Genomic DNA, 15,137 nt, shown 5'->3' on the forward strand with positions numbered 1-15,137 from the left:
CCATCAGCTGCCTCTTGCACACCCCCCACTGGGGATATGCCTGCAACCAAGGTACATGCCCTTGACCCGAATCGAACCTGGGACCCCTCAGTCCCCAAGGCGACGCTCTATCCATTGAGCCAAACCAGTCTTGGCAAGCCCCTGCATTTTCATTTTAACAATCATTTGAAGGAAAAGTCTGTGATTTTGGTTCTACCTGCTAAAAAACTTCTATAAAACATTAGCAATGACTCTTATCCTTCCTTTAAAAAATGTTAAGGGGAATCTAGTAAGTTTGGGCATCATGATTTCATATTCTATGTGCAGCAGGTTGGCTCTTGCATATGGTCAATGGTGCAGGCAAGCTCAGCACTTCCATAACATGCAGACTCTGTAAACCTGCAAATGGGGAAGGGATTACCAAGATTAGCAATGGACTAACCACTGCATTGAGTGGAACTAATCACAGGCCTCAATTCCTGATTCTCTCCTGTCTTGCTTATTATACATAACTATGTAACAAGAAATCTCCATACTTAGTGTCTTAAAACAAAAATTTATTATTATCTTTCCATTTTCTGTGGTTTGATTAGGCTCAGCTATGTGGTTCTCACTTGAGGTCTTATACAGTTGCAATCAGGTGGTGGCCATGGATGTAGTTACTTATGCGTTGCCTGGACTAGATGTCCACCATGCCTATTCCCATGGTCTATACCCCCCCCCCCCCCAAAAAAAAGGGACATGATGAGACATCAACCTAAGTTGGATTAATATATATATTAATATATATATTTTTCCCCCCCCCTGAGGTCCAGAGGTTCGATTCCTGACAAGGGCATGTACCTTGGTTGCGGGAACATCCCCAGTAGGGGTTGTGCAAGAGGAAGCTGATCGATGATTCTCTCTCATTGATGTTTCTAACTCTCTATCTCTCTCCCTTCCTCTCTGTAAAAAATCAATAAAATATATTAAAAACATATATATATATTATTGATTTCAGAGAGGAAGGGAGAGGGATAGAGATAGAAACATCAATGAGAGAACCAAGATGGTGGCATAGGTAAACACTGGTACTTACCACCTCCCACAGCCACATCAAAATTACAACCAAAATACAGAACCACCTGAAATCTGGCTGAATGGAAGCCCTACAACTAGAGGAATAAAGAAGAAAGCACATTGAGACTGGTAGGAGGGCGGAGGCGTGGAATGGGCTGGAGAGAGACCCCCATGTGGAGTTTTGTTAATTGGGAGTGATATTTCGGCTGTGGAGGCCTCCTGTGAGGAATGAGTCTCAGCCCCACACCAGCCCCTCAAACCAGGGTTCCAGAGCTGGGAAGAGAAGTCCCCTAACTTCAGGGTGAAAAAACCAGTAGGGACTGTGGCTGAGTGACACCAAGGCTGCTGGAGACCAAGGCAGTTTCTCTTAAAGGGCTGGCACACAGACTTACTGAGACTCCATCCCTCAGGGCTCCAGTGTGGGAGCAGCAGCAAGGGAGGGAATCCAGAGTCATATGGGGAGGAACTGGATTGCCTGGCATCAGAACAAGAACTCAGGGGCAGCTATCTCCCAGACAGGGGTGCTCACAGGAATCATTGTTCTTTTTTTAAAATTTTTTTTAAAAATATATTTTTTATTGATTTTTTACAGAGAAGAAGAGAGAGGGATAGAGAGTTAGAAACATCAATGAGAGAGAATCATCAATCAACTGCCTCTTGCACACACCCTACCGGGGATGCGCCCACAATCAAGGTACATGTCCTTGACTGGAATAGGACCCGGGACCTTTCAGTCCACAGGCTGACGCTCTATCCACTGAGCCAAACCAGTTTCGGCTTTTTTTTTAAATTTCTAATTTTATTGATTTTTTTACAGAGAGGAAGAGAGAGGAATAGAGAGTTAGAAACTTTTTGCCCTTCTGATTGGGTGGTTTTTGCTTCCTTATTTCCCAAATTCTTGATTTGATTCTCACTGTTTTCTACTGTTGATCCTCTGTAAATTATTCTTTATTTCAGTGTGTGTATGCCTGACTGGTCCTTTTTTATGTTGTTGATGTTCTCACTATGTTCCTTGAAATTCTCACTAAGTTCCTCAAAGGTCTCATTAAGTTCCTTGAGCATCCTTATAGCCATTGTTTTGAAATCTATATATGGTAGTATTCTTGCTTCCTTTTTTGTTTTCTGGTGATTTCTGCTGTTCTTTCCTTTGTGACAAGTTTTTTTGTCTCTGCATCTTGGCTACTTCCCTGTTTTGTTTCCATGTATTAGGTAGAATTGCTATGTCTCCAGGACTTGGTAGAGTGGCCTTGTGTAGTAGGGCCCAGTGATTCAGCCTTCCCACTTGAGCTGGGCACTCCAGGTATGCCCCTGTGTGATCTATTTGCACTATAGTGCTGTAGTTGAACCTTGATTTATGTTGGCATCACTGAGAGGGATTGACTCCCAGGCCAATTGGTTGTGAAGATCAGCTATAACTACGGTCCTGTGCAGCAACGGACCCTATGGAGCAGAATTTGCTTCAAGTGAGGCTTTAGTGCTCACGGAGTCTGACCTTTGAATGTGTCTCTTGTGGAGGTGGTAGGGTTATAATATGGCATGGTTGAATTTGATAATTGGGTCCACTGTCTCTGGAGCTTCCTGGGAGGTGCAAAGTCAGCCTCTGCCAGTGCCCTCTGAGGGCATGAACTGCAAAACAATTTGAAGATATATGCTACTTAAGTTGAGCTTAGAGGTGCCCAGGAAAGGCCAAGCTGTGAACCAGGGCAGGCTTCCACTAGTGCCAGGCCTAGGGACATTTAATGAAAGGTATGGGGCACACTTATGCCAGCTGCTGCTTGTTTGAGAGATTTTAGCAAAGTCCAAAGCATGAGGCAAGAGAGGCCAGTTCTATGGAAAAGCCACTGGAAATGGCTTGGATGAGCCTACAAGTAGGGAGGGGTGGAGTCTCAGGGAATCACCAGGTTGGGAGAAAAGTGTGAGCCAAGTTGATAGAGATTAAGATATGGCATAGTCTGTCAGCTCTATGGCAGGGAGGGCTCAGCAAAGGAACACTGGCCTCTGCCTGAACTTCTGTCTGGGAGAAAGCTGACTTCCAGCTTTTGCCCTGATTGCAGACAAATTATTTATTCCCTGAATGTCCCATGTTCCTTTCAAATTATTGCCCCAGCACTGACGCACAGAGAGTGAGTCAAAATAAGTCCATGTGAGGGCCATTTAAGAGGAACTTCCTGGGACTCCTGTAGTCTCTATATCACTCAGCCACAATCTCCACTGGTTTTTACAGCCATAAATTGTGGGGACTTCTTTTCCCAGCACTGGAACTCTGGTTTTGGCACAGGGCCCCTTGTTCCTCAGGGAAACCTCCAAAAGCAAGTTATTCCTCCTGATTTTCAACCACCACATGTGGGTGTGGGATTAGCTCATTTCATAATTCCACCTTTGCACTTCTATGTTACAGAGATACCTTCTTTCTTTAAGCCTCATGAACCAACTTAGAAAGCTTCCAACTTTCTTCCGCAGCTTCTTCACCTCTCAGCTTTCATAGAATTGAAGTAAGTACAAACCTTGCTCTGGATTCAACTTTGGCTTATGGGAATGTTGTGGCTAGTATTCTCTTCTATCTAGACCACCAAAACTTTCTCATGGCAGCCACAGGCTGTTTTGTTTTCTTACCATTGACGTGTCCACTAGAGTAGTGCTTTTAATTTTCTTCAAGAACTTTTCCTTTGCATTTACAGCTTGGTTAGATGTTTGACACTTGAAACCTAGTTTTCATCCTATCTTGGCTTTCAATGTGCCTTCTTCACTCAATTATTTTTAGCTTTTGATTTAAAATTAGAGGTGTGTGATTCTATTTTCACTTGAATACTTAGACACCATTGTAGGACTAATAATTGGCCTAATTTCAATATTGTTGTGTCTCAGGGAGTAGAGAGGCACAAGGAGAGGAAGAGAGATAGAAAAATACTGATCTGTGGAGCAGTCAGAATACACACATTTATTGTTTAAGTTTGCTGTCTTTTTTTTTTTTTAAATCAATCTTTATTGTTCATATTATTACAAAGGTTCCTCGTTTCTTCCCCCCTCCACCAGGTTCCCACCCCACCCTCTGCCCCCTCATCCTCATCCATTGGTGCACAGTTTATGTTCAGTCTCTTCCTCCCTCCCTTTCCCCGATAGTAAATCCCTTTTCAGATAGCAAATCTGTTACTAAGCATTTTCTCAAATCAATAATACCTCCACATGCCGAATGATACACTTCACACAAAAGACATATCCAAATAGGACAACCAGCCTCATCCAGGCCCCACCCAAGGCACTCACAGATCAATACCCCAGCACTATACTAACTCAACACATCCAGATATAAGCCTTCATCACTTGATTCAGCAGACCCTCAAGTTCCCACAAAAGTTTCCAGCCATGTCTGAGAGGCAGCCGTGGGGCAGGGGCAGGTGAGGAGCGAGCTGTTTCGGGCCAGGCTGCTCCGGGCCTGGCCTCTGTTGCTCTGGTTCGTTCCACAACCAGCTGCTCCGTGTCTGGTCACTGCCGCTCCCGACCCAGTTGCTCTGGACTTGGCTGTTGCTGCTACAGGCCTGGCCACACCCGACTCGGCTGCTCTGGGCCCAATTGCTCCGGGCCCGGCCGCTCCGGGCCTGGCTGCTCCCAGCCTGACAGCCGATGCTCCGGGCCTGGCTGCACAAGACCCGGCTGCTCCGGGCCTGGCCGCTCCCAGCCTGGCAGCCGCTGCTTCGGGCCTGGCTGCACCCAGCCTGGCAGCCGCTGCTCCGGGCCTGGCCGCACTGGACCCGGCTGCTCCAGGCCTGGCCGCTCCCAGCCTGGCAGCCGCTGCTCCAAGCCTGGCCGCTCCCAGCCTGGCAGCCACTGCTCCGGGCCTGGCCACACCAGACCCGGCTGCTCCGGGCCTAGCCGCTCCCAGCCTGGCAGTTGCTGCTCCGGGTCTGGTCACTGCCACTCCCGACCTAGTTGCTCTGGACTTGGCTGTTACTGCTACAGGCCTGGCCACACCCGACCCGGCTGCTCTGGGACCGGTTGCTCCGGGCCCGGCCTAGTTTGCTGTCTTATAGGGGCATGGTGCATGGTGTCCCAAAACAATTATGATAGTAATATCAAAGGTCACTGATCACAGATTACTATACCAAATACAATAATGATGAAAACTCTTGAATTTGCAAAAATTGCCATAATATGGTAAAGAGACCCCAAAATGAGCAAAAGGTGTTGGGAAAATGGCACCGATAGACCTGACTATGCAATGTTGCTACAAACCTTCAAAAACAAAACAAAACAAAACAAAACAGCAACATAAAATGAATCATTCTGTGCTACTGCCCACCTTCTTTTCACAAAGGTGGGTAATTCTGAGGTCACCCATTTTACAGACATTTATTGATTACTTGAGGCCCAGTGCACAAATCTGTATAAATTGAAAGGAAATTAATTAGAAGAAAGATTTTAATATCACTATTTGCCCTTTCTCTATAGAAGTGTCAACCAAATTCATGATTGACAATGACAGATGGAAACACACATGTATTATTGGCCCCAGCGAGAACTTTACAGTATATCTTTAATAATAAAAGTGTAATATGCAAATAGACCAAATTACCAAACAGCAGAATGACCATTTGTACGACCATGTTATGACACGCACTGCCGCCAGGCCAACCAAGGCAGGTGCGATGCAATTGGTCGGGAGGCCCCCCCATCACTCCACAATCGCCCCGCAGAGGGAGGCCCAGGCCACCGGCTGGCAGGAGAATCAATTGGGGGGGAGGGAGGGCTCCCCAATTGCCTCGAAGAGGGAGGCCCAGGCCACCCTATGTATGGCAATCAAGAGTAGAGTCCTGGCCAGGTGAGGGGGGCCTTCCTCTGCTGGGGGATCAATCACCAGGCTCCGTGATCAATCCCCCCACAGTGAGAGTCCCAGGCCACTGGCCAACTATGCTGTGGTGGGTGTGTGGGGCTAGCCAGTAATCGCCCTGCAGAGGGAAGCCCAAGCCAGCCAAGCGATCACACCCCACACCTGTCACCTACAGAGGGAGGTGACTGGTAGCAAGGGAGTGGGGGGCAGCGCTGCAAGGAGGCAAGCAGTGGCAGCAGCAAGGGCAATGCCAGCTGTTTGCAGCTGGGAGAGGAAAGCCACATAGGCCCTGATCACCAGCCAGGCGTAGGGACCCTACTTGAGGGGTCACGGATTGTGAGTGGGTGCAGGTCAGGCTTAGGGAATTTTGTGCACTGGGCCTCTAGTGTATAGATAAACTTGCTTAATTAGACCTGCTTTCTGATTTAGCTAAACGTTTTCCAGCCCAGTGAAGCACCCCAATTTTTCTTCCAGGTAATTATGAGCAACACAGTGGTAAATATCAACACAAAGCAGATGATAATTATAGATCACACAGGGAGAACAAACTGCAGCAGTGTTTGACTATATTCTTTGCAGTGAGAAAACCTAAAGTCATTTTCAAGGTCCACCATTTCTTACTTCTTTTTAGTTGGGTCAAGTTTCTAAACTTTCTAAATCTCTGTTTTCCAGCCAATGAAAAGAAAATAGGATTCTACAGAGTCTCCTATCTACCTACTCCAGGAGTTCTTTGAGGACCAAATGAGATGAAGCATGAGAAAACACTTTACAGTCATTTGGTTAAAGTGTAAAATGTTTGCACCTGGCTATAAAGCAGGTGGGCTGAAGAAACTCAAAGGAGGCTAATCACTAGGGAGAAGAAGTTGGGCGTTGCTACGTGATGTCATTACACAGTGTTCACAGCGACTGTTTCTGGTCTGGGCTTGGCTGTGGGCATTTTCTGCCATGGGGTCTCAGCAGAGTTGGCTGCGATTTGGTGGGCTGTCACTCTGGGGTAGTGGCAAGGCCCGTGTCCCACTTGGGGGAAGCTGAATGTCGCTTTGTGGGAGCCAGGTCCATGCTGCTGTTTCTTTGTAAATGGCCATTGCACAACACGGCAGCTCCTATGTTGAGCATATGCCCCCTGGTGGTTAGTGTGCATAATAGTGACCATTTGGATGGTTGGAAGGACACTTAGCACATTATCCTTTTATATATATATATATATATATATATATATATATATATATATATATATATAGATTATACTTGTGCCATGTATTGTCTTGGGTAATGGGAAATAGTGATCAGCAGAATAAACAAAGGGCCTGCTTGCAGGGGCTTACAGTCTATGGAGGTATTTATAAAATGATCATCCTAATAAACACATAATTAGTAATAATTAGCAATCATAATAAACTTCATGGAGGAAAAATATACAAAATAGGTGTTTTTTTGTTTGTTTGTTTTTGAGGGGGAAAATGAGTTAGGGAAGGCTTGAAAATTACAATTCAGCTGATATGTAGTTTAAATAGGAGTTAATGGGCCAGAGGACTACAGTAGGAAGCGCATTCCTGGAGGCAGGAACAGCATGTGCACAGGCCCTGTAATTCAGGCGCCAGGAGCCAGTTCCAGCACGTCATAATTACAAGAGTTTCATCAAAAGGTTGATGAAGCTTGGGGGTTCAACAAGGGCTGAGCCACATATGTAATTATCTGTTGGAATGGCTATAAAGCATCTCCCCAAACCTGAACAGGATAATCATTTGCTGACTGACATCTTAATCTACACATATTGCCTCCTAATGCCAAACACCTAAACAGCTGTAGGCTATTCCCCAATATGACAATGCTTCTGTAAAAGCTACCCTCTGAAACCCTACTCTTTGAAGTGCATTATCTCCACCTTGTCTTAGGACAAATTGTGTTAATAAAAAGCAAGGGGTCCTGAGACAAGGAGAATCTTATCTCCTTAACTGAAGTTCCTCTGACCCCAAATGCCTCTGAAAAATATCTTTTGTCTTTGGACTCCTTATTGAATATATGTACAGCCTTTCTCCAGATTGCTGAATCCTTCTTAATTCTGGACAAGAACTCTGGCATTCAGGGATTGAGGAAAAAGCTAGTGAGAAAGAATAATGAGAAGTAAGAAGGGAGACAATATGCAGGCCTCTTTGCAAATGATAGAAACTCAATCCAGACTGGCTTCAGAGGATGGTGGGCTCCCATAATTGAAAATTCTAGAGGCCTACTGATTTCAGATTCAGCTTAAACTTAACAGGGCTCATTTGTATCCCTGGCTCTCTTGTCCCTTCTCAGCATCTCTGCAGGGTCCTCCTCCAGGTATTCCTGACAGCAGATACAGGAGAGCAAACCTATGCAGCTCATGCTTCAATGGCTCAGGGGACTATCCTTAGAGCAAATCAGCAAGTTAAGAGGGATGAGCTCCTCTGGTTAGCCAGAGTCAGTTATATGCTAACATGTGGCGGGAAGGATGGAGCCAAGGCTGTAAAAGCAGCGAGGCTTCCTGGGTATGGGTTAGATTAGAGTGCACAGAAATGAAGTTAACTAATAAATGTCCACTGAGAGAGGATTCAGTTTTGTCAAGCGAATTGATCAGCTTGTGGGCCTTGCTCATGGCAAAGCTGTGTTCTTACAAAGTTGTCTGGCAAAAGAAATGTCTCAAAGGATTCCATTTCATGATGTATCACTTAATTTTATAATTCAGAAAGTGAGATGCTTGTATATCCCCACTGTAAAATAAGTTTGAGTATGAGGACTGGCTGCTTCCAGCTAGCTGGGAAACCACAGATGAATTTTTTTATGCCTCTGATGAAAAATTCAAAACAGAAATGGAAATGCTGTGCGGTATAGGGGTTAGCTTAGTGCAGAAGTTGGTGTAAGCAACCTGGATTGAAATTCTTGTCCACTTGGTCACTGGGCAGGTTTTTTAACATTGGTATCTTAACTATTAAAATGGAGATAATACCTACCTCACATTCTTATTATGGTGAATAGATGGTAAGTACTTAAGAGGACCTGGCCTGACACATCATGCTACATATGTATTTGCTATTATTGTGTTATAAATATAATAAAGGATAAACAGATTTAATGATAAAGAATTCGGTCAATGGATACCAAAACACAATTCCTTTATAACAAAAGACGGGCAACAAGGCAAACAACACTAACAGCGTTTACTGTATGCCAGGAGCTGATATACTCAATCCTCACAACCCTATGATGAGTGGTACCATCACCTCCATTTTTCAGATGAAGAAAGGGAGACTCACGGAGGTGTGAAGTGACTTTGCTCAAGGCCAGTAAAGACTTGACCCTGACATTTGTCTTCCCAAACATCAGACTCGGTGCACACTCAGATTCCTTGAAACCCTTTCTGGCTTACACCTGCTCAGGACCTGCAGCCTGTGAGGGCCGGAAGCCGCAGCCCCCATCTCCCCAGCTCGCCCGCCATACTGGCCTCACTCTTGGAGCCTGGTCTCTCTCGGTATGCCCCGCCCACCAGCCTCAGCCAGGTGCCCCCGCAGACTCCGCTCCGGGCCCGCCCCCTGTGCCGGGCCACGCCCCCTTCGCCTGACGACCTCCCCCCCTGCGCCAGCGACCCCGCCCACAGGCCTCAGCCCCCTGTGCCCAAGCCTCGCCCCCTGCGCCCGGGCCCCGCCCCCTGAGCCCGGGCCCCGCCCACAGACCTCAGCCAGGTGCCCCCGCAGACTCCACTCCGGCCCCGCCCACTGCGCCCTGGCCCCGCCCCCTGCGCCCGCGGCCCCGCCCACAGGCCTCGCCGTCGGCGCGGACGCTGTCCCTGCGCGTGCAGTCGCCATTTTGCTCATAGAGACGTCGCTTGGAGACGGTCCTTTCTTCCCTCGGCAGCCGAGGCTGCGGCTAGGCCGGGGCTGGGGTCGGGGCCAGGTAGGCGGCGCGGGCTGCGGGGCGCAGTGCAGGGGCGGACGCTCGGGCGGGCGCCCCGGGAGAGCCCGGCCTCCTCGTCTCTGGCCCGCGGGCCCGGATGCGTCGCGGTCGGGGGCTCCTCTCCGGGCGCCGGTGGGAGTTGAGCCCCAGTATGGGACTTGCGGCTCGGCAGCTCGGAAAACCAGGCTGAGCCCCAGCGTTCACCAGTCCCGCCGGACTGAGCGCTGGCGTTGCCTGGACCGGCCACCTCCGCGGAGGTCTCTTCACACCCCGCCTCCATGCGCGCGGCCCGCCGGGCGGCGGGTACCGTATCCCCGTTAGGACCGCCCTCCCAGTCCGGTACATCCCCGAGGAGGGCTGCCTAACGTCTGCGCAGTTTGCTGGCTTTTGTAAGGAATGAGATGCGGAATGGGCATTTGGAGTGTGAGGAAGTGTGATTTGTAATGTTTAAAAACTTTAAATACACATAAAAATGATGCACCCACATTATGAACCCCCCTAAATTATACTATTGTCTTCTTCTGCCCTGGATTATACATTGTTACGCAGTTTTGATCAGAGGAGATGCAATTCTGCTCTTACTCTCTTAACATTTCTTTTGCATAGTCCTGGACATTTGTTTGTTTATTGGGTAATCCTCACCTGATATTTTTTTGGAGAGGGGAGGGGAGGAAGGAGGAGGAGAGAGAGAAAATCCCTGATGAGAGGACCATCATTGGCTGCCTCCTGCACACGCCCTGCTGTGGATCCAGCCTGCCTCCCAGGGCGTGTGCTCCAACTGGAATCTGGCCTTTGACTCCTGGTTCATGGGTCCACACTCAACCTCTGAGCCACACCACGGGGCTCATTCCTAGATATTAAAAAAAAAATTGGCCCTAGCTAGTTTTCTCAGTGGTTATAGCTTGATCCCGGGGTCGATTCTGCAACCTCCATCCCCATCCCTGTTGGGCACTTGCAGCGTGGCAACCAATCTATTTCTCTCTGCCTCTCCTCCCTTCCACTTTTTCTGAAAATCAGTGGAAAAAAATTCATCTTCCCGTAAGGATCAAAACAACAACAAAATATTGATTGTACGTTTAGTTTTACTCAATTACCCTGTAATGGAATCTTTCCGTATGTCCAGTGTTCCTTCTCAAAAAGTCTTGCAGTGATCATTTAGAGCATACAGCTTTTTCTTTCTGTCCTTGGCATCCATTCCCAAAAGGGGAAAAACTGAATTAAAATTATATGTTTTCTTAGGCACTTGAGATAAATTGTTTTCCAAACAAGGAATATTTACAATAGACATTTTTCAAAAGTCTGGATGTTTGTTTGATTCCACTAACTGTAATGCACCGTTCGGGGGGGGAGTAGGCTGTACAGCTGCTGTTACATGTACAACTGTCAGTCAGACTGAAGCAGGGGATAATGTCTGCTGCTTAGAGGCCATTCAGCCTCCAGTAAGTTTGTTCCTCTCCCAGCTTCACTTCCCCCATGTTTAAAATGGGTCTGCTTCTGGCGTCTGTTTAATTGAGTTGTAAGAATTCAGGAAATGATGTTAGTCATAAGAAAACGGTTCTGCTGCAGAGAAGAGAGAAGTGCGTGGGATCAAATACAGGGAAGATTATTCAACTTAGGTTTTGCAGTTCTAATTTTCTTTCTTTTTTTAAAAGAAATATATTTTATTGATTTTTTTACAGAGAGGAAGGGAGAGAGAGAGAGCTAGAAATGTCTATGAGAGAGAAACATCGACTAGCTGCCTCCTGCATACCCCCTACTGGGGATGTGCCCACAACCAATGTACATGCCCTTGACTGGAATCAAACCTGGGACCTTTCAGTCTGCAGACCGACGCTCTACCACTGAGCCAAACCGGTTTTGGCCCAATTTTCTTTAATGCTGATTAAAAAAAGGAAAATTTTATTTGAGATTATGTCACTAATAAAAATAATTCTCTATATTTTATGATGCCTTTTAATTTGAAAACTACTTTTATTTCCATTTGTTAATCATTGCAATTTTGATGTCAGGCTTTATTCAGCAGATATTTGTTATTTAACAACTAGAGGCCCGGTGCATGAAATTTGTGCACGGATGCAGTCCCTAGGCCTGGCTGGTGATTGAAGTGAGAGTGTCTGATGTGGAAGGGCAAGCCCCAGCTCAACTCTGTGCCTTGGGCAGCACCTGAGCCCCAAGCCCCAGCGCCCCCACTTTGCCTGAGTCATCAGGTCCCTGCCCACCTCCCTCAGTGTCTGGGAGCCTGATGTCAGCCTTCCCCCACCCCTTGCCCCTGCTGCTGCTGTCTGCGGAGTGGTCAGCGGGGCAATGGGCCCTGCTTGCACCCACCTTGGCCCAGTGTCACCTACTCACCTGCCCCACCATCCCTCAACAGTCCCGCTCCCAGGGCCCATCAGTGCTGGCAGTGCTTCCACTGCCATCTGCTGCCAGTGCCATGTCACCAATGCTTGCCGTGTTCTGTACTGCCCTCTGGTGATCAGCGCACGTCATAGTGAGTGGTCGGAAAAAAGGGACAATTTGCATATTAGGTTTTTATTATATAGAATCATTTGTTGAACCTCTACTGAAATGTGGGTGAGTGGTTTTGAAATTATGTCTGAAGCAAGTACCGTATTTTTCGGACCATAAGACACGCTTTTTTCCCCCCAGAAGTGGGGGGAAAAAGTCCCTGCGTCTTATGGTCCAAATATAGCCTACACATATACTTTAAAAAAAAAGTTTTTTTACTTGCCCGGCTCTGTGTGGTCTCTGTGTGCTTGCCCGGCTCTAAAATGGTTCTAAATGCTGCTGTTTACTTTACAGGGTTGATTACATGTGTTTATGACTGTGATGTTGGGTTTTAATGCACATAAAATATTTTAGGACACTATTTGTTTCAGAATCTTTTTTTCTTCATTTCCCTTCTCTAAAAACTGGTGCGTCTTATGGTCCGAAAAATACGGTAGTTTTTCAGTGTGATTTTATTCATGCGACTTAACAGATTGTCAGATCTCATTCAAAGAGAAATATGATTTGCTTTTTGAAAGATGCTGAGATTCCCTGAAAATGGTGTGTTTTCATATGTGTTATAAATCTCACATTCTAAAGTAAATTTAGGAAAATGTAAAAGCAACTCTAGTTTATTGGGGAGAAACATGGGAGTGTTCTTTTTTGTGTGTGTGTATGTGATTCTTTTTTTAAAAATTATTTTTCAATAACTGTTGACATAAAATCTTGTCTTACTATAAGGTGTATATCATAGTGATTAAACATTTTATGTACTTTCCAAAGTGATCACCATAGTAAGTCTGGTTCCCACTTGGCACCATACATAGTTATTCCAGTATCATTGACTATTTTCCTTATGCTATACTTTAACATATTTTTATTGATTTCACAGAGGCAGAGGGAGAGAGATACAAATATCAATGATGAGAGAATCATTGATTAGCTGCCTCCTGCTCGCTCCCCAGTGAGGATTGAACCCTCAACCCAGGCATGTGCCCTTGACCAAAATCAAACCTGGGACCCTTCAGTCCACAGGCTGACACTCTATCCACTGAGCCAAACCAACTAGGGCTCCCTGTAACTGTTTTAGTAATCGGCAATTTGTACACCCTAATCCCTTTCACCTTTTTCACACCCCTTCCCCAAACCTCTTCCTCTCTGGCAACCCACAGTTTGTTCTCTACATCAATGAGTTTGTTTTTGTTTATTTTGTTTTTTAGATTCCACATATAAGTGAAGTCATCCAGTGTTTGTCTTTCCCTTTAATTTTTAATTTTTGGAGGAACCTCCATACTGTTTTCTCTAGTCTGTACCAATTTACAATCCCACCAGTGGTGCACAAAGGTTCCCTATTCTCAACGTTCTTGCCAACACTTGTTGTTTATTGATTTATTCTTTTTAAGTTTTTTATTGTTTAAAGTTTTACATAAGTCTTCTCCCTCCTCCTCTCCACCCCAGTGTCCTTTCCCTGGCCACTCCCACCCTTGAGCACATGCCCTCACCCCCTTCTCTCTGTGCCCATTGCTTATGCTCATACACATGCATACAAGTCCTTTGGTTGATCTCTCACCCAAACCCCCTCCCTTCCTTCTGGGGTTGGATGGTCTGTTTGATGCTTCTGTGTCTCTGGATCTATTTTTGTTCATCAGTTTATGTTGTTCATTATATTCCACAAATGAGTGAGCTCATGTGGTATTTATCTTTCTCCAACTGGCTTATTTCGCTTAGCATAATGCTCTCTAGATCCATGCATGCTGTTGCAAATGGTAAGAGTTTCTTCTTTTTTTTGTAGTATTTCATTGTGTAGATGTACCAGTTTTTTAATACACTCATCTGCTGATGGGCACTTAGACTGTTTCCAAATCTTAGCTATGGTGAATTGTGCTGCTGTGAATATAGGGGTGCATATATCCTTTTTTGGGATATATTCCTAGAAGTGGGATTACTGTGTCAAATTGGAGTTCCATTTTTAATTTTTTGAGAAAATTCCATACAGTTTTCCACAGCGACTGCACCAGTCTGCATTCCCACCAGCAGTTCCTTTTCCTCACATCCTCGCCAGCATTTGTTTGTTGGATTGTTGATGAGAGCCATTCTGACAGGTGTGAGATGGTACCACATTGTCGTTTTGATTTGCATCTCTCAGATAATTAGTGACTTTGAGTATGTTTTCATATGTCTCTTGGCCTTTCATATGATCTCTTTTGAAAATTGTGTATTTAGGTCCTTTGCCCATTTAAAAAAAAATATATATATATTATTGATTTTTTACTGAGAGGAGGATAGAGGGATAGAGAGCTAGAAACATCGATGAGAGAGAAACATCGACCAGCTGCCTCTTCACACCCCCTACCGGGGATGTGCCCGCAACCAATGTACATGCCCTTGACCAGAATCGAACCTGGGACCTTTCAGTCCGCAGACCAACGCTCCACCACTGAGCCAAACTGGTTTCGGCACCTTTGCCCATTTTCTGTTAGGATTGTTTATCTTCCTTTTGTTAAGTTGTATAAGTTCTCTATACATGTTGAGATTAAACTCTTATTGGAGATAACATTGGCAAATATGTTCTCCCATACAGTGGGCTTTCTTGTTGTTTTGTTGATGGTTTCTTTTGCTGTGCAGAAGCTTTTTATTTTGATGTATGTAGTCTCATTTGTTTATTTTCTCCTTAGTTTCCATTGTCCTAGGAGCTATATTGATAAAGACAATTGCTATGATATATGTCTGATATTTTGCTGCCTATGCATTCTCCTAAGATTTTTATGGTTTCCTATCTTTAAGTCCTTTCTCCATTTTTTAAAAATATATATTTTATTGATTCTTTACAGAGAGGAAGGGAGAGGGATAAGAGAGTTAGAAACATCAATCAGCTGCC

General features: G+C 45.6%; 1 protein-coding gene across 7 annotated transcripts in view; it reads left to right on the plus strand.

Annotated features, from left to right (window-relative positions):
• Positions 1-1,989: 1,989 nt before the first annotated feature.
• The window catches only part of PRPSAP2 (phosphoribosyl pyrophosphate synthetase associated protein 2), a 70,107-nt gene continuing 56,959 nt past the window's right edge, over positions 1,990-15,137 (plus strand). For 5 of the 7 annotated variants that reach the window (XM_036451864.2, XM_036451858.2, XM_045586471.1 and 2 more), the window contains exon 1: positions 9,637-9,775. The gene's annotated coding sequence lies outside the window, so the exon portion shown is untranslated. Of the gene's footprint in view, positions 2,001-4,427; positions 4,434-9,621; positions 9,776-15,137 lie in introns of those variants that run through there. The other 2 variants (XM_036451859.2, XM_036451867.2) reach the window with 2 other exon arrangements.

This window comes from Pipistrellus kuhlii, unplaced genomic scaffold (genome assembly GCF_014108245.1).
Source record: "Pipistrellus kuhlii isolate mPipKuh1 unplaced genomic scaffold, mPipKuh1.p scaffold_m20_p_23, whole genome shotgun sequence".
Classification (NCBI taxonomy): Eukaryota; Metazoa; Chordata; class Mammalia; order Chiroptera; family Vespertilionidae; genus Pipistrellus; species Pipistrellus kuhlii.